Source organism: Pygocentrus nattereri, chromosome 24, assembly GCF_015220715.1.
Source record: "Pygocentrus nattereri isolate fPygNat1 chromosome 24, fPygNat1.pri, whole genome shotgun sequence".
Taxonomy (NCBI): Eukaryota; Metazoa; Chordata; class Actinopteri; order Characiformes; family Serrasalmidae; genus Pygocentrus; species Pygocentrus nattereri.
Genome location: NC_051234.1, coordinates 32349981 through 32369980, shown reverse-complemented (window position 1 = coordinate 32369980; position 20000 = coordinate 32349981). Strand labels below are relative to the sequence as shown.

Genomic DNA, 20000 nt, shown 5'->3' with positions numbered 1-20000 from the left:
TGACGGGTTCAGTCTGCCTTAGAACTGTCAGCTCTGCTGTGTTTAGATCCCTCCTGTGTTCACAGAGCCTCTCGTAGCAGGACTGGCCTGGGATCAGACTTCTCTCTGATGTACTGTGACCATGCAGGCAGGAGCAGGTTCTAGATCAGCGCTCCTCCTCTGAGGGGCTTTGTGAACGCAGCCCAGATCTGTTTATCCTCTCTGGGGCTTTTGCTTTCTGCTTTTTCGGTGCTGCTGTTAGTCTGTAGCCTGGTTTATGTTATAGCGCTGAAGATACGCACGGCGGCTCGCTGTGCTGTGACTCTGTTGACTTAGTCTGATTAGGAATCCCTGAGCAAGGTGCTGGCGGACTGTTGTGTCTGACGCCCAGAAAAACCAGCGAATCCAAGCGTCTCATCTGAAAAGCTGAGGTCGCCTGATACTCCAGCAGCAGATTTCTAAAGATCTGGATGATTTGGGTTTGGGATGATGCTTTGTAATTATTCTTATTTCTCACTCTTAGAAGTTGCTGGCAAAGGCGTGCTTTGAAAATATTTAAAAATATGAATTTTTATTCATTAAATTTTCATTTTTACAGGTGGAGGATGAGGGTGTTTATTTGTGGCCTTGCATGTGGTCCATTTTAGGCCTGGCCTGCTCTTAAATCTGATAGAAGCACATTATTTTTGTTGTTTGTTGGTTGGTTTGTTTTCACCATGCCCGCATCGTTCTGCTACCCACCAGTTGCTTAGCAACACCAGTACTTGCTTGACTCTCAGCTGCTGATCTGTTTTTTTTTGGAGGGCGAAATCGACAGTATTAAAAACGTATTAATCTTTAGCTCACGTCTGCGACCTGATCATACCTGTGATGTCATCCATGTTCTCATGTTTTATTACTTAAAGGAGAACTCGGTTTCTCCATAATTCAGGGGTTGAGACGTAAGTAAAGTCATCTAACTTTACTGTGGTGGTGGTAGGAACCAGAGGTGCCTAAACAGATATAGATGTTGGGCCAGAACTCTCAGAACTCTCATAGAACAGCGTCTCAGTCGTCAGGCAGTGAAATCAGAACCATCTCCCGTAGGAACTTTCTGTGAGGAGCTTTTAGAGGGACGTCTGGTTCCCATCACCACCACTGTGAGCAGTCCTGACTCGGTAAGTTTATCTAGAACGGAGCGTTTCACACCAAACCGCTCAGAACCGCTCAGAACCGCTCTGTTTACATCTTAACCACTGAAAAAATGGTGGAATTCCACTTTGAGTTTGTTTACATTATTTTGCTTTACAGTCTTGTTTTATGAAAAAAAAATAAATTCCAGACTTAAAAAATACAAACGCAAAGAATTCTGGATTGAAAAAGGTCCAGTTACCAAACGCTGAAGATTTATTCTGTAGTGTCTCACATTAATTACATTAAAACAGTAACAGAAGGATGTTAATAACCGCGATCGACACTTCATACCAGCTGGACGCTGTTAAAGCACTGAGATAAAGGCTGTTCTGTTTTCTGCACCGGTCAGGGAGCAGTACGTCCTGGTTGTTGTTAGGGCTCTGATGCGGTCAGTAAGCTATGATTCCTTTCAAAGGACCAGTTACACCCTTTAATTCAGTCAATAGCAGCTATCGCTGTGCAAACACTACACACAACACTACACAATACTCCACACAACACTGCACACAACACTACACACAACACTACACAACACTGCACACAACACTGCACAACACTACACAACACTGCACAGCACTGCACAACACTCCACACAACACTCCACAGCACTACACACAACACTGCACACAACACTGCACAACACTACACACAACACTGCACACAACACTGCACAACACTGCACAATACTACACACAACACTCCACACAACACTGCACAACACTCCACACAACACTACACAATACTCCACACAACACTGCACAACACTCCACACAACACTACACAATACTCCACAGAACACTCCACAACACTGCACACAACACTACACAACACTCCACACAACACTGCACAACACTGCACAATACTACACACAACACTCCACACAACACTGCACAACACTCCACACAACACTACACAATACTCCACACAACACTACACAATACTCCACACAACACTCCACAACACTGCACACAACACTACACAACACTCCACACAACACTGCACAACACTGCACACAACACTCCACACAACACTGCACAACACTGCACACAACACTGCACAATACTCCACACAACACTCCACAACACTGCACACAACACTGCACAACACTACACAACACTGCACACAACACTGCACAACACTCTGCACAACACTACACACAACACTGCACACAACACTCCACACAACACTGCACAACACTACACACAACACTACACAATACTCCACACAACACTCCACAACACTGAACACAACACTGCACAACACTACACAACACTGCACAACACTCTGCACAACACTGCACACAACACTCCACACAACACTCCACACAACACTACACAACACTACACACAACACTACACAATACTCCACACAACACTCCACAACACTGCACAACACTACACACAACACTGCACACAACACTGCACAACACTGCACAATACTACACACAACACTCCACACAACACTACACAATACTCCACACAACACTGCACAACACTCCACACAACACTACACAATACTCCACAGAACACTCCACAACACTGCACACAACACTACACAACACTCCACACAACACTGCCCACAACACTGCACACAACACTACACAACACTCCACACAACACTGCACAACACTGCACACAACACTCCACACAACACTGCACAACACTACACACAACACTACACAATACTCCACAACACTGCACAACACTGCACACAACACTGCACAACACTACACAACACTGCACACAACACTGCACAACACTCTGCACAACACTACACACAACACTGCACACAACACTCCACACAACACTGCACAACACTACACACAACACTACACAATACTCCACACAACACTCCACAACACTGCACACAACACTGCACAACACTACACAACACTGCACACAACACTGCACAACACTCTGCACACAACACTGCACAACACTACACACAACACTGCACACAACACTGCACACAACACTGCACAACACTGCACACAACACTGCACACAACACTGCACAACACTACACACAACACTACACAATACTCCACACAACACTCCACAACACTGCACACAACACTGCACAACACTACACAACACTGCACACAACACTGCACAACACTCTGCACACAACACTGCACAACACTACACACAACACTCCACACAACACTGCACAACACTGCACACAACACTGCACAACACTCCACACAACACTGCACATAACGCTGTACCTGCTCGTTCTACAGAGGCTGCATGTGGTTATCTTGACCTTTAGCTTTAGCCATAAACGCCGAGTCATGCGTTCGGGACTTTGGCTGGACTTTTACAAGCTACCGCAGCAGCGCCTGCTCAGCGTGAGGAACCGCCTGTGTAGAGTTTATACGCTGAAATCATTTCTCACTGGAGCCTTCCTCTGAAACCTGAGCGTTCTCGTGGTTACTTTACAGATAAGTAAGGCAAATGATCCACAAAGCTTCTGATGTTCTTCATCAAAGTGCAGGATTTGCCTAAATACCGAGTGCTTAACTATTTGAATAACAGCCCAGAGGTGGATTAAACTTGACTGGTTTGAGTTCTGATCAGTGCTGTCATCAAAACAAGGGCACAGATGTGTGGATTACACACTAAAAAGGTTTTCCAAGGGTTCTTGTGTTGGGATAAGATTGAGATGGGAGCAATAGCAGCAGCAGTGTGTTCATATTCACTTGATAATCCCAGCGGAATCAGATTTCCGCAGTTATCTGATTATTCAAATGGCCATGTAAACAGCATAATCTGACGTCTTAGATCAGTAGGGTCCAGAAATCGGATTAAATCGGGTCTAGAAATCGGATGAGGGAATCTGACAGAGGCTGGATTTTAGCTCCGTAATCAGATTCTCGGTCTGATCATGTGTGAAAACAGACGGCGGTACCGGAAATAAGCGAGCGGCGACGCTGAAACCAAATGCCCGCTTAACGAAATGAAGGATTGAAATATTCTTCATCTTCTAGACGATGTTTGTTCATATTTTCAGGCAAAGTGGTGAGATGTTACTTTTTTTTTTAGGTATCTTCAGATTCGTGGTTTTGTGAAGAACACAGTTCCTCAGTTTCCCAGTTACCGGTTGCTTCCACTGTGGATAGGTTTTCCTATTACCCCCCTTTTCCAAAGGCCTGATATCTCATTTATATGGACAGATCCATTTATTACGAATGTCGTCCCTAGAGCATATCAAGGAACTTTGGGAATCAGAGCTGGAGGAACCTGTTTCAAAAGAACTCTGGGATGGTATATTGCATCTTGAACCAAATGTCTTCAGTGCCTTGTTTAGTGTCCCCCCCAAACCACCCACTCTGAGACCTGTGGAGGTAGATTGTGTGTCTGTCCACTCTCCTTGCTGGGAAACCTGTTCTTTAGAGGTGGACATCTCCCGTCCCGCTTCTCCCTCTATGTGGATCTCAGAACTGTGTAATGTGGTGAAAACGGAGACGATTTGAAGCGTTAAGTCGGTTCCATCCAAAGAGTTTAGAACACTTGGAACCCTTTTTTAATTACTTAGACAAGCCGTCTTCATTGGACCTCCCTTAAAATAGTATCTCAGGGTTTAAAGTGATTCCTATGAATTTTTGATACGCGTTTATGTGTCACTGTTTCTTTTAAGTGTAATATCCTTTTCATGTTGTTTTGATTGACTGACGCTGGTATTTGAATTTTTTTGTTTCTTAGTTTTTTTTTGTGCATTTATTTATTTTAGATTTTATCTAATTTTTTCTTTCTTTTTCCTTTAACAGCGGTCTTGTTTGGTCCTTTGTCTTTCGCTGTTGTTGTGTGTGATTTGTCTTGTTATTAAAAAAAAAAGTGGTGAGATGTTTCTAAAAAAATGTAAAAACGCAGCAGAATTTGGGTTTTAGGTCACGTTTACGTCTCGTCGTCTTCTGCGAGTTTATCGGCCGGTATGTATGTCTGACTCGTGTAGTTTCAGATCGTCTGATTATCCAAGTACGTGTGACAGCGCTGATCTGAACAGCTGTTCATCTTTGGGTTATTTTGCTTCGTGTGTCCTCTTTGGTGTGAAGTTGGGCTGGAAAATATGACACTGTGTCATCATCAATGATACATTTGGTCACAATATGCTTTCCTGAGCGTATCTTGTATATCATCAGTAGACGCCTGTAGACCCTGCCAAGCGCTCTAGTTCAACAGAGCAGAACTAGTCCAGTTTAACTGGATTTAGATCCAGATATTGAATAAAAATCACCACTTTCACAGTTTTTGATAACATTTTTTAAAATGTAGCACTACCGGCTGTTTTTTCTCTGCTCCAGCCGATCAGACGTCTGAGAAAATCAGCATCATGACGTATCGTTTATCTTTGTTTTTCATCAGATGGTCGAGGTATCGCGATGTTTCTGCCATATCGCCCAGCTCTAGTATAAAGAGCAGGTTCACCTAAATAAAGATTTGACAGCAAACTTCATCATTTTATTCTTCTTCTTTACCACTCACTCGTTTTTCTCTTTGTCTGTCTCTCCCTTTCACTTTCTCCTTTTTTCCTTTCTTCTCTTGCTCGTTCCTTTCTTTCTCTCTCCCCACTTCTCTTCTGTTCTCTTCTCTCTCTCTCTCGTTCCTTCCTTTCTCTCTCCTCTCTTCTCTCTTTTCATCTCTCTTCTAGTCTCTTCTCTCTCTCTCACTCACTTCTCTTTTCCTTTCCCTCATAATCTTGCGCTTTCTTTCTTTCTTTCTCTTTCTCCCCTCTTCTCATCTCTTCTGTTCTCTCTCTCTCTCTCACTCTCTCTCTCTCGCTCACCTCTTTTTTCCTCTCTCTCTCAATCACTCACTTTCACTCTCGCTTTTTTCTTTCTTTCTTTCTTTTTCTTTCTTTCTTTCTTTCTTTCTTTCTTTCTTTCTTTCTTTCTTATCTCCCCTCTTCTCATCTCTTCTGTTCTCTCTCTCGCTCTCTCTCTCTCGCTCTCGCTCTCGCTCACCTCTTTTTTCCTCTCTCTCACAATCACTCACTTTCGCTCTCGCTTTTTTCTTTCTTTCTTTCTTTCTTTCTTTCTTTCTTTCTTTCTTTCTTATCTCCCCTCTTCTCATCTCTTCTGTTCTTCTCTCTCTCGCTCACCTCTTTTCCTCTTCTTTCACAGCCACTCTCTCACTTTTCTCTCTCATCTCACTCATTTCTCCCTCTCGCTTTACCTCTGTCTCTGCCTCTCTCGCTCGCCCTTTCTCTTTTTTCTCTTTCCTTTTTTTATCACTCACCTCCCTCTTTCTCTTTCCTTCCTGATTTTCTCTTTCTCTCTCGCCCACTCCTCTTTCTGTCTTCTTTCAAGTTCATCTTAATACTGAGTTCACGTCACTGTGGCCGTTTCAGGGCGTCTTTGTTTTTCAGGGCACTTTTCAGTTCAGCAGTGAACAGAAATAGACAGACCGGCAGAAATGAGCCGTGAAGAGCTGTGAAGAGCCGTGATGAGCTGTGAAGAGCTTATTTTGTCTAAATAACAATTTGACCGTTTGATTTGTTAATCTGTGGTTAATAGCACATCACTGCCGTCGGACGAAAACCTCGTATCTCCATTTTTACCCGTTTCCATTTTTTCAGTTTTTGACAGAATTTGAAAATATTAGTTGCTTTTTACATTGTGTGTAAATTTCATGATGAATGAACCGAAATAAACAACAGCAAGTTACTCGGGAAGACGTCTGGTTCCATTGACTTACATTAGAAGTAGAGTAGGTTTTTGCCTTCTCCTGTAAAGTTACCGTTTTTGGAGATACGAGGTTTTGTTCCAACAGCAGCAACACATTGAAAGTCTTTTGATCCAAACGTTGGTTTAAACACCTGAAAGGTTTGCAGTGACATCAAAGAGGAGGAATTATGTGCGTTATTATCAAAAATATAAATGTTTATGTTTGTGTCTGTACAAGCTCGAGAATCACACACACAATCTCTCCTTGTGTTGTGATATTATTAACTGTCAAAACAAATCGTCGGGCAAAATCTGCTCTTAATGATGATTAAGATGTTAAGCAAAATATTAGCCAACAGCTCGTTTCTGTTTAGTATTCATTTAAAAAGTGTCCTGACGATGTAAGATGTCCTGAAACGTGTGCCTGAGTGACAAATATGAGCTCAATATTAATCATAACTGCCAAATCTCCATATGGCAGAACTATAATGTTCACGAGGAAATGTTCACAATACACAGTCACGATATTTCTTTTTTCCCATTTTTCACCAGTTGGAACAGAATAAAAAGAACCAGCAGTGCCACATTTTTAAAAAACCCAAATCCAATTCAGTTTGGTCTTACAATCTGTTTTATATCATTCTGTTTTATTCTATATTCACTTTAATTCAACATTTCTCACACCAAATCCAGTTAAACAGGACTAATTTAGCTCTCGTTGTATTAAACATGCAGTAGCTCAGTGTTCAAGTGTTCTGCACGTGACCGTGCTCTCCTCTTCATGGGTTTATTAACTTGATTATGTGCTCGGGTTGTTGTTGTTGTTGTTGTTGTTGTTGTTGTTGTTGTTGTGAGTCTAAAGTTTTGCTGAACACTCGAGACACTCAGTCAGTTTGCAGTGAAGTCCCTGTAGTTACTGAATAATAAGGCTTGGTATGTAATAAGCCTGAGATTTTTAAGGGATTGAAGTCTTAAATTATTGCGCAAAAACTTGGAAAATGTACTCGTTTGTATTGTGAACATGTTGGAAAGCTAGACGTCCCCAAACTTTTGACGGACAGCGTATTTATCAATAATCACAGTGACGCTGCAGAAGCACTTTGACCCCAGCGTTTCGGGTAAAGCCCGGCGCTGTGAGGAGTGTGAGGAGTGTGAGGAGTGTGAGGAGTTTCTTACCTGTGTGTGTGTGTGTGAGTGCGTTCTCCCCGGAGAAGCTCTGTCACTGAGACACTCGCCGTCCGCAGCCCGTCAGAGAAATGCTCCTCAGTGCGGATGAATGAGGAGCTGCTCCCTCGCTCGGATGCCTGCGTGTGAGAGTGCATGTGTGCGTGTGTGTGTGTGTGTTTGGCTGCACGTGGGAAAGAGCGAGCGAGTGAGTGAGAGAGAGAGAGAGAGAGAGAGAGATTCCCCACCTCTCTCACCAGCCTCCTGTTTCTTCTCCTTTTCTGTCCCTCTTTCGCTTTTTGTTCCGTTTCCTTTCGGAGGAAGTCTGTCCGTTTTCTCTGTGACTGTAAATACAGTCTGTTCTTTCATCTACAGCGCGAGGACGTTGAGAGGTGAATGAACAGTAGCTGTGTTTGATCTGAGCCTCGTCGGTCTGAGAAGCGTCACTGATGCTTTTATATATTTATACAGATTCATAACGAGCTGAGCAGCTTTATTACAGTGACTCTTACACTGAGTCTACCTCGCTCGCTCGCTCGCTCTCTCTCTCTCACTCCTTTCTCTCTTTATCTCTCCTTCTCTCTCTCTTTCTCTCTTCTTGCTCTCCTTTCTCCCTCTTTCTCTCTGCCTCTTTTACTCACTACTTCTCTTCTCTTTTCTTTCTCTTTCCTCTTTATCTTTTTCTCATTTACTTCTCTCTTGTTTTAAAGCATTAAAATAACAACATGAAACACACAGCAAATAATAACAGTGACATTATTGAATATATTTTAATGAAATTATCATTATAATCATTAGTTATACAAATTAGTCATTTTATATGTATATTTTAGGGCCTGATAGTTCAGCTTACTCTGAGTTTTAATTCATTTTCCCAGTGTTCCACATAATCACTCTGACGGTGTTTGATGACATGGTTCTGCTCAGGGTGCGGCTCTGCTGAGGGTTCGGTTCTGCTGAGGGTTCGGCTTTGTTCAGGGTGTGGCTCTGCTGAGGGTTCGGTTCTGCTGAGGGTTCGGCTTTGTTCAGGGTGTGGCTCTGCTGAGGGTTCGGTTCTGCTGAGGGTTCGGCTTTGTTCAGGGTGTGGCTCTGCTGAGGGTTCGGTTCTGCTCAGGGTTCGGTTCTGCTGAGGGTTCGGCTTTGTTCAGGGTGTGGCTCTGCTGAGGGTTCGGTTCTGCTGAGGGTTCGGCTTTGTTCAGGGTGTGGCTCTGCTGAGGGTTCAGCTCTGCTGAGGGTTCGGTTCTGCTGAGGGTTCGGCTTTGTTCAGGGTGTGGCTCTGCTGAGGGTTCGGTTCTGCTCAGGGTTCGGTTCTGCTGAGGGTTCGGCTCTGCTCAGGGTGCAGCTCTGCTGAAGGTTCGGCTCAGCTGAGGCCGCGGCTCCGTTTAGGGTGTGGCTCTGCTCAGGGTGTAGCTCTGCTGGGGGTTCGGCTCTGCTCAGGGTGCGGCTCTGCTCAGGGTGCGGCTCAGCTGAGGCCCGGCTCTGTTTAGGGTGTGGCTCTGCTCAGGGTGCGGCTCTGCTGAGAATGCGGCTCTGCTGAGGGTTCGGCTCCGCTGAGGTTGCAGCTCTACTCAGGATGCGGCTCTGCTGATGATTCGGCTCTGCTGAGGTTGCGGCTTTGCTGAGGATGTGGCTCTGCTCAGGGTGCGACTTTGCTCAGGGTTCGGCTCTGCTCAGGGTTCGGCTCCACTGAGGTTGCAGCTCTGCTCAGGGTGTGGCTCTACTGAGGGTTCGGCTCTGCTGAGGTTGCGGCTTTGCTGAGGATGCGGCTCTGCTGAGGATTCGGCTCTGCTCAGGGTTCGGCTCTGTTCAGGGTGCGGCTCTGCTGAGGATGTGGCTTTGCTGAGGGTTCAGCTCTGCTCAGCGTGCGGCTCTGCTCTGGGTTCGGCTCTGCTCAGGGTTCGGCTCTGCTCAGGATGAGGCTCTGCTGAGGATGTGGCTTTGCTGAGGATGTGGCTTTGCTGAGGGTGCGGCTCTGCTCAGGGTTCGGCTCTGCTCAGGGTTCGGCTCTGCTGAGGATGTGGCTTTGCTGAGGGTTCGGCTCTGCTCAGCATGCGGCTCTGCTGAGGATGCGGCTCTGCTGAGGATGTGGCTTTGCTGAGGGTTCAGCTCTGCTCAGCGTGCAGCTCTGCCCAGGGTTCGGCTCTGCCCAGGGTTCGGCTCTGCTCAGGGTGCGGCTCTGCCCAGGGTTCGGCTCTGCTCAGGGTGTGGCTTTGCCCAGGGTTCGGCTCTGCCCAGGGTTCGGCTCTGCTCAGGGTGTGGCTCTGCCCAGGGTGTGGCTTTGCCCAGGGTTCGGCTCTGCTCAGTGTGCGGCTCTGTTCAGGGTTCGGCTCTGCTCAGGGTTCGGCTCTTCTCAGGGTGCGGCTCTGCTGAGGATGTGGCTTTGCTGAGGGTTCGGCTCTGCTCAGGGTGCGGCTCTGCTTAGGGTTCGGCTCTGCTCGGGGTTCGGCTCTGCTGAGGATGTGGCTTTGCTGAGGGTTCGGCTCTGCTCAGCATGCGGCTCTGCTGAGGATGCGGCTCTGCTGAGGATGTGGCTTTGCTGAGGGTTCAGCTCTGCTCAGGGTGCAGCTCTGCCCAGGGTTCGGCTCTGCTCAGGGTGCGGCTCTGCCCAGGTTGTGGCTCTGCCCAGGGTTCGGCTCTGCTCAGGGTGTGGCTTTGCCCAGGGTTCGGCTCTGCTCAGGGTTCGGCTCTGCTGAGGATGTGGCTTTGCTGAGGGTTCGGCTCTGCTCAGGGTGCGGCTCTGCTGAGGATGTGGCTTTGCTGAGGGTTCGGCTCTGCTCAGGGTTCGGCTCTGCTGAGGATGTGGCTTTGCTGAGGGTTCGGCTCTGCTCAGGGTGCGGCTTTGCTCAGGGTTCGGCTCTGCTCAGGGTTCGGCTCCACTGAGGTTGCAGCTCTGCTCAGGGTGTGGCTCTACTGAGGGTTCGGCTCTGCTGAGGTTGCGGCTCTGCTCAGGGTTCGGCTCTGTTCAGGGTGCGACTTTGCTCAGGGTTCGGCTCTACTGAGGGTTCGGCTCTGCTGAGGTTGCGGCTTTGCTGAGGATGCGGCTCTGCTCAGGGTTCGGCTCTGCTGAGGATGCGGCTCTGCTCAGGGTGTGGCTCTGCTCGGGGTTCGGCTCTGCTGAGGATGCGGCTCTGCTGAGGGTTTGGCTCTGCTCAGGGTTCGGCTCTGCTCGGGGTTCGGCTCTGCTGAGGGTTCAGCTCTGCTCGGGGTTCGGCTCTGCTCAGGGTTCGGCTCTGCTCAGGGTGCGGCTCTGCTTAGGGTTCGGCTCTGCTGAGGATGTGGCTTTGCTGAGGGTTCAGCTCTGCTCAGCGTGCGGCTCTGCTCAGGGTTCGGCTCTGCTCGGGGTTCGGCTCTGCTGAGGATGTGGCTTTGCTGAGGGTTCGGCTCTGCTCAGCATGCGGCTCTGCTGAGGATGCGGCTCTGCTGAGGATGTGGCTTTGCTGAGGGTTCAGCTCTGCTCAGCGTGCGGCTCTGCCCAGGGTTCGGCTCTGCCCAGGGTTCGGCTCTGCTCAGGGTGTGGCTCTGCCCAGGGTGTGGCTCTGCCCAGGGTTCGGCTCTGCTCAGGGTTCGGCTCTGCTGAGGATGTGGCTTTGCTGAGGGTTCAGCTCTGCTCAGCGTGCGGCTCTGTTCAGGGTTCGGCTCTGCTCAGGGTTCGGCTCTGCTGAGGATGTGGCTTTGCTGAGGGTTCAGCTCTGCTCAGCGTGCGGCTCTGTTCAGGGTTCGGCTCTGCTCAGGGTTCGGCTCTTCTCAGGGTGCGGCTCTGCTCAGGGTGCGGCTCTGCTGAGGATGTAGCTTTGCTGAGGGTTCGACTCTGCTCAGGGTGCGGCTCTGCTTAGGGTTCGGCTCTGCTGAGGATGTGGCTTTGCTGAGGTTGCGGCTCTGCTCAGGGTTCGGCTCTGCTGAGGATGTGGCTTTGCTGAGGGTTCGGCTCTGCTCAGCATGCGGCTCTGCTGAGGATGCGGCTCTGCTGAGGATGTGGCTTTGCTGAGGGTTCAGCTCTGCTCAGGGTGCGGCTCTGCCCAGGGTTCGGCTCTGCCCAGGGTTCGGCTCTGCTCAGGGTGCGGCTCTGCCCAGGGTGTGGCTCTGCCCAGGGTTCGGCTCTGCTCAGGGTGTGGCTTTGCCCAGGGTTCGGCTCTGCTCAGGGTTCGGCTCTGCTGAGGATGTGGCTTTGCTCAGGGTTCGGCTCTGCTCAGGGTGCGGCTCTGCTGAGGATGTGGCTTTGCTGAGGGTTCGGCTCTGCTCAGGGTTCGGCTCTGCTGAGGATGTGGCTTTGCTGAGGGTTCGGCTCTGCTCAGGGTGCGGCTCTGCTGAGGATGTGGCTTTGCTGAGGGTTCGGCTCTGCTCAGGGTGCGGCTCTGCTCAGGGTGCGGCTCTGCTGAGAATGCGGCTCTGCTGAGGGTTCGGCTCTGCTGAGGGTTCGGCTCTGCTCAGGGTTCGGCTCTGCTGAGGGTTCGGCTCTGTTCAGGGTGCGACTTTGCTCAGGGTTCGGCTCTGCTGAGGATGCGGCTCTGCTCAGGGTGCGGCTCTGCTGAGGGTTCGGCTCTGCTGAGGGTTCGGCTCTGTTCAGGGTGCGACTTTGCTCAGGGTTCGGCTCTGCTGAGGATGCGGCTCTGCTCAGCATGCGGCTCTGCTGAGGCAGGGCCTCTGAGACGTCCTCTCGAGCAGTGAGATGGTGAAAGTTTAGACCGTTCAACACGGCGGAGCAGAAACTGGTCTGCAGAGGAGACGAAGTTCATGCTCTGATCTTTAAAAGACGGCGGTGGGACAGACGTCCAGCTTATGTGTCTCAGAGCACGACGTCTTCCTCTCGGCCTTCTTCAATAAGGACGTGTGAAGGACGTTTTCCTGAGTCTGACGTCATTTTAAAGCAGTTAAAAACACAATCACTGCTCACTGCTGCTCATCTCACTCTGACTGGACCTCATGTGATGCTCACTGTCATGGTAACGTCTACACTAAGCGTTATTCATTTTGCATCTGATTACTTGCAGTGAGCATGTAAACAAAGATTTTCCATCAGATTGTTTAGTAGTTTGTCCATATAAACACCTCACTCTTCTGTAATCGGAATGCATTTAATCAGATATCTTTGCATTGACAGGCTTTCTCTCTAATCTCTCTTCACAGTGCAGTTCCGATGATGTGATTTGAGGGGCTTTTGTTGTTGTTTGTAAGTTACAGTTAAGGTTTCCTTTAGGTTTTTAAGGTAAAGGAGAAGAGCAATGAAACGACAGGAACGTTAATGCACACAGTAGATTACAAAATAACTATTAGGATTATGAATTAGAAAAAAGATAAAGTGCAGGCCCCCTTTAGTCGACTCCTCAGTGACTCGGCTGTTTGGATCCCTCCCACCCTTCTTATCTAATGGTGTGAGTCACAGTACCCTGACATTAAAAGTCCATTGTGAATCCTTTCTATGTGACTTCACTGTGCGCCACACCCTCCTAATTATTTTACATTTGTAAATTGCCTTTGGAATTTAAACCCACAGAACATAAACATTGTGTCATGGATGACTGGGTGGATTTTGCGCTCACAGTCCAAAAAACGTTCATTAGACACTGTTCTGAGCGTCCCCTGTGGATCTTCTGCAGATGCTGAAATTATTCAACAACTATCGGCTGCAACTTGAAACTCAGACTTGCGGCCAACGAGCTCTTAAATACAATATATTTGAGCAGGGGGTGGGGTTAGTGGTGCTGTCGGTGCAGATGTTTTTATGTTTGACATAAAATGAAGACCTTGATGGTGGATGATCTGACAGAGGGATAAATTAAAGATGATGAAGAGTAGAGGGCCAAGGACTGATCCCTGGGGGACACCTTGTGTAACAGCACTGATTGCAGAGTTAGGCTTTCTACTTAAACACAAATGTGGTGTGGATGAAACATTTAAATCCTGAATGTGTGACAAGTGAGAAAACAATATGGATAAATTATTTTCCTCTGGTTAATTTTGACTTTTAAGGGTTAGAGGTCGTAGGAGTCTCTTCAACTCAAGTCTCCTTCACAGGAAAAACTCGTAACAGTGGCATCTTGCCACTTTTTCCATCCATGTCAAGAGCAGGAAATATTGAGCGTGTGCAGTTACTGTAAACGGCAGTGTTTCCCAGAGTTGGGCAGAAATCCATAAACGTTTGTGGGGGAAATTACAGTGTTATAAATTGTTGTTAAGGTGAATTTTTGCAGCCAGCATTTCCGATTGCTCAGATTGAAGCCGATTGCTTGTGTGCAGCGTAATTCCTGAGTGTAGCTCGTCTGTAATAATTTTGTCATTATAGGAGGGATTAGAAGGTCCTGAGTGCCCCGGGCTGTTTATGTTTTTTGTTTGGAGGTGGAATGTCTAGGCTGCCGGAATGACTTGGTTGCGCGCATGTCGTTTTTCCTTGGTGGCTTAGCGGGCATGACGGGTCATGTCTTCAGCATCACACTCTCAGAAACACACCGCGTGCATGTGTGTGTTTTCGCTGGAATGATGAGTTATGTAAGTACTATTCAAAACATACGCTCACGCGGTCCTGCTCTGGAAAGCCACAAGTTTTTCCAGAATTGAGGGAAGCCGTTTGCGTGCGGGCGTGGGTGTGTGCGTCTGTTTGGGTACACACACTCTTTCGTTGTGGATACAGTGATTACAGCGCACAGAGCTTCAACACTGACAGTGTGTGCACGTGTGCTTGCCTGCTGGGTGAATGCTTTAGATATCCTACCATGCTCCGTGTCATGTACAAAAGTGCTGGGAGGTCCAGTTGACCATGAGTTTGGGTCAAAAATGACTTTGAAATGGAGTTCAAGACTGCTCAGCTGACTGAGTAACATCTGGATCCACATCACATGGCTAAAAGTGTGTGCAAACCTGATGATCACCATCTATGAGCTTGGAGTTGTCCAGTGCAATGCAGATATAACAGCCTATACTTGTCTGGGAAGGCTGCCACAAAGCTGGAAGCATATAACTGTGTAAAATGTCTTTATGTGCTGCATCATTAACATCACCCTTCACTGGAACTAAGGGGCCCAAAGCCTGAAAAACAACCCCAGCCAATTATCCCTCCTCTACCAAACTTTACTGTTAGCACTGTGCATTCTAGTAGGTAACGTTCTCCTGGTATCCTTCAAACCCAGAATCATCATCAGACTGACAGATAGTGAGGCATAATTAATAATTCCAGACAACACAGTTCTACTTCTCCAGAGTCCAGTGCCGGTGCTTTACGCCTCTCCAGCTGACGCTTGGCATTGCCAGTCGTAGAGTCCACCTCTCTTCAGTTGTAGAGTCCACCTCTCTTCAGTTGTAGAGTCCACCTCTCTTCAGTTGTAGAGTCCACCTCTCTTCAGTTGTAGAGTCCACCTCTCTTCAGTTGTAGAGTCCACCTCTCTTCAGTTGTAGAGTCCACCTCTCTTCAGTTGTAGAGTCCACCTCTCTTCAGTTGTAGACTCCACCTATATTTGGTTGCATAGTCCACCTCTATTCAGTTGTACAGTCCACCTCTATTCAGTTGTACAGTCCACCTCTATTCAGTTGTACAGTCCACCTCTATTCGTTTGTATGGTCCATCTCTGTTCAGTCATAGAGTCCACGTCTATTCAGTTGTGGATTCTGCAGTTTGCTGGGAGTGATGGAGCCACATTAGAAAATGTCCACATGCTTATTTCAGCAACATTTTACATAGAAACACCAGATCAGATGGCGAATAAACATCCAATAGTCTTACAGCCTTGCACAGTTTTTATATCCATTTTAATTTACTTGTCTTGTTAGAAAAGGCCTGTGCCAGTTATCCCTTCAACAAACACTGTTGCTCTTAGAGGCATCAAGCGGATGCACCCCTAATCTCTGGTGTGTGTTAATTAGAGTGTAGCTGTCAGTCAGGTCTTGTTTATCCTCTCTTACATCACCGTAATACAGCTGTGTTCGCCGTGTGCATCCCTGCTGTGCAAACCAATACACAGCTGCAGTTTTACATGCTCTCAGAAACGATGTGCTAATTAACACCACATTTCTTGAATGATCTCTACTTGAACGCGTTGTGTGTTAAAACTTGATGTGAAGACTAGATGATTTGTCTAATCTGAGTCTTAAAAGCTAAACACACTGCCTTTATTAGAAATATCAAGATGTGTTTATCCTAACTGGAAACACACGTGTTGTGTTTTACGAGCGCAGGTGTCCACATGCCCTGGTACATTACAAAGAGAGTTTGGTTGATTGTGCTTACATGTGAGAGCACTTACTAACACGTGTGAAGGAACTCTTTCATTATGTTGGGTTTTAGTGCCTTTTTTGACCAGGGCGTTCCTACAGCCTGAGCTGATGTTAGCAGCACTCCAAACTTTAGATTACCATATTACATACCACATGTTTTGGGGCAGTCGTGGGCTGGAGGTTAGGGATCCAGCCTCATGACCAGAAGGTTACTGGTTCGATCCCCAGTGCCGACAGCACATGACTGAGGTTGACCTTGAGCAAGACCCCTAACCCCCAACTGCTCCCCGGGCGCTGCGGATTGGGCTGCCCACCGCTCCGGGCAAGTGTGCTCACTGCCCCCTAGTGTGTGTGTGCTCACTAGTGTGTATGTGGTGTTTCACTTCACGGATGGGTTAAATGCGGAGGTGGAATTTCCCCATTGTGGGACTAATAAGGGTCACTTAATCTTAATCTTATTAATAACCATCATTTGATTCAATCATAACAAACAGCATGGATTGATTTGAGGCGGGGATGCAGGGGGGGTGCCACTAAAAATGATGGGAACCAAGCCCCTTGTAAAAAGACCACCCCCTTCCACCTCCTTTGGATCTCTTAGGATGATCAATATTCAATCCATCCATATGTGAGATTTACACATTATGCAGGTTCTTCATGTGAAAGTAACAGAGCATTTTTGACCCCTTTTCTTTTGTCATGTATTTAAGGTAAGAGTGTCAGAAGAATGCAATCATCTATTAAATCAGCTACATAGTGTCAAATTAAAGGCTTTTCAGCCTCGTGGAATTTGACCTGTTATCTGTCGTCTGAAACAGCATCCCCAAAGTAAAAAGAGCTCTGTTCCCACATACTTTGGGCTGCGGTCGTGATCTTGGTCTCGGCTGAAAGGTAACACTAGGGCTAGAAGGATTGATTGGCTACGTGTTATCCAATTTGCAATCAGTGATTGGCCGATATTTCTCTAACTTAGCCAATCCTGAGAGCGGATCAGTGACATAAAGCATACGAGCTGTATTTGGCCTGAGGTGCCAGAACGCAACTGCTGCACCAATGAAGGTGGAACCGGGAAGATTCAAACAAGAAGCTGGCAAATGTTGAGTTTCAGCTTCATCATATGCTGTTATATATACATCATATCTATAAACTTGGCTCCAATTCTGCTGTGAACTCGTAGTGCGAACGTGTAGAGCTGTAATTAACACAGTTTGTCCTCGAAGCTTCGGGGATTCGGGGTCGCTTTGCTAGGAGCTGAAAATAAAAATATCACAGAACTACAAAGGCGACCCTGTGTGAGCCCCTTTAGCCTTTTCAGTACATTTAAAAACCCGTCTTTGGAAAAGAAGGACAGTTTTGTCCTGCTGGCGGTTGCATAGACTCCAGTTATTTCCGTGATTATATTAGCATAAGGCAACAAAATCTAACAGCTGCACAACTTAAGGTGGAACAGGAACAAGAATCTGGTGAAAAAGAAGCCGACTTCAGCTGGTGAAAGAGTGGAAGGCAACGTACTGTACGAGTTACTGACTCAGAGTAACAGAGTCTAGAACGGAGGAGTTTGTCTCCTCCTGACTCTTAGATCTCTAAACTGATCTCTGACTCTTGCTGTGTTATCAGACCACATGTTCTGGATTGTGGTGTCTCTGTGGAGGCGGCGAGGATGGGCAGCTGGTGATTGTAACTGCTGTGAATAACGGATCATAAAACGTTTTGTGGGAATCAAATCCTCACATTTCAAGCTTTCTAACGGTGTTTTGCATCAGTGCGTTGCTCAGCGATCTGATGCATAAAAAGGTTATGTAAAAAACCAGGAGTGAACGCTTTGACAGAAGTGTCCTGGTACCAGAGCAGTGAAGTAGAAAAGACATTTTTGGGGGGCAGTCGTGGGCTAGAGGTCAGGGAACCAGCCTTGTGGTTGACCGGAAGGTTGCCGGTTCGATCCCCAGAGCCGACAGCACATGACTGAGGTGTCCTTGAGCAAGACCCCTAACCCCCAACTGCTCCCTGGGCTCTGTGGATAGGGCTGCCCACCGCTCCGGGCAAGTGTGCTCACTGCCCCCTAGTGTGTGTGCGCTCACTAGTGTGTATGTGGTGTTTCACTGCACGGATGGGTTAAATGCGGAGGTGAAATTTCCCTGTTGTGGGACTAATAAGGGTCACTTAATCTTATTTTTTGAATGTTTCCTATATTTATATATTTTGCTGCCTCCTGGATCCGTATGTTGCTCTATTGGATGTGTCTTTCCCTTTGTTTTACTTACTATCTCTGTCGTCTTTCCACTTTCTATCTTTTCCTGGGCATATGTTTATATTTTAGGTTAACTGCCTGGCCTTATCATGTGCGTTACTACGTTCTCTTATGATGGGTGGCAGATCTTTCAGTGCTGCTGCCCCCAAACTCTGGAATTCTCTACCTTCCACTCTTCTCTGTCTTCCTTCAAATCCCTGTTAAAAATCTTCCTTTTTTCCTCGCTGTAGTCTTAATTTGTCCTTGGGTTCGTGAAATGCGCTATATAAAAAACATTATTATTATTATTATTATTATTATTATTATTAATGTTATTATTATCTACTGCTGAGTGTGGCTCTACACTGGCTGGACGCTACAGTGGCCACCATTTAAGCAACTCTAATAAGATAAGCTGGACCTACTTAAGGTGAATCAGCACTCACATTCACTGAGTTGGGATGGCAGTTTAGCTTTCTTCAGTTTAAGTGAATTACATTGGATCATCAATTACATTCAGTTGTGAGCAAATACTGTCCATAATTCAGTGAAGTTCAGCTAAAGAATGATTATCTGAGCGCAGGAGAGCTGGTTATGAAGAATGGCATTTGGTACAGCGCATGCACCCGCTGTCATGGGGTTGCCAGGTCTGTGGTTTTCCTGTTAAATTGGGCTAAAAGTGCTGTCACAGGAGAAAATTATGAAGATTCAGCTTCTGTTGGGAGTCTTTTAAGCAAACATTGGGCTGGAGATTTATGCTGAGTATAGCATCCCTGCCCACTTTAGGGAAAAACACAAGATCTGTGGACTTCAAGTCAAATCAAAATCAAATCAAATCACGTTGTCGCATCACACTATATATATATATATATATATATATATATATATATATATATATATATATATATATATATATATATATATATATAAGAAAAGGCTCTCTCTCTCTCCCCATATCTGTACTTAAACATATAGACTGGCATCATGTATCTGGAAGATTCTATATCAGTGTACTGTCCCTGAGAACCTGCATATATATATATATATATATATATATATATATATATATATATATAAGAAAAAGCTCTCTCTCTCTCTCCCCATATATATACATTTATATGTGTGTGTGCGTGTGTGTGTGTGTATATATATATATATATATATATATATATATATGCAGGTTCTCAGGGACAGTACACTGATATAGAATCTTCCAGATACATGATGCCAGTCTCTATGTTTAAGTACAGATGTGCTGGATTGAAGGTGCAGAGGATCAGAGTGAGTCTGATGGTGTGGATGAGGTGTGGATTGTCCATGGGGATCATCATGATGAGGACTCAGAGGTGCAGTGACAGGCCTTTAGACTGATACACCAGCAGTACTGGCTGTTCAGCAGCCCGATGGCCTCGGGGAAGAAACTGTCTCGGCCGGTTCTGGACTTTAGGCTTCTATATCTCCTCCCGCTCGGCAGCTGTGAGAACAGACACTGGCTTTGGTGGGTGGAATCCTTCAGAATCATTGATGACATGACATGGGAGGGGTCTCCACAGCTCTTCCACCAATCACAACATCCAAAAAGGCAGCAACA

The 20000-nt window shown here is 46.7% G+C and overlaps 2 protein-coding genes across 4 annotated transcripts in view; one reads left to right on the top strand and one right to left on the bottom strand.

The window, feature by feature from the left end:
* ackr4b (atypical chemokine receptor 4b) overlaps window positions 1–8178 on the bottom strand; it is a 17648-nt gene extending 9470 nt beyond the window's left edge. The window contains exon 1 of the mRNA XM_017709206.2: window positions 7993–8178. The gene's annotated coding sequence lies outside the window, so the exon portion shown is untranslated. The remainder of the gene's footprint in view (window positions 1–7992) is intronic.
* Window positions 1–20000, top strand: part of acad11 (acyl-CoA dehydrogenase family, member 11) — a 133232-nt gene that overhangs the window by 77159 nt on the left and 36073 nt on the right. The gene's annotated exons all lie outside the window — the stretch shown is intronic.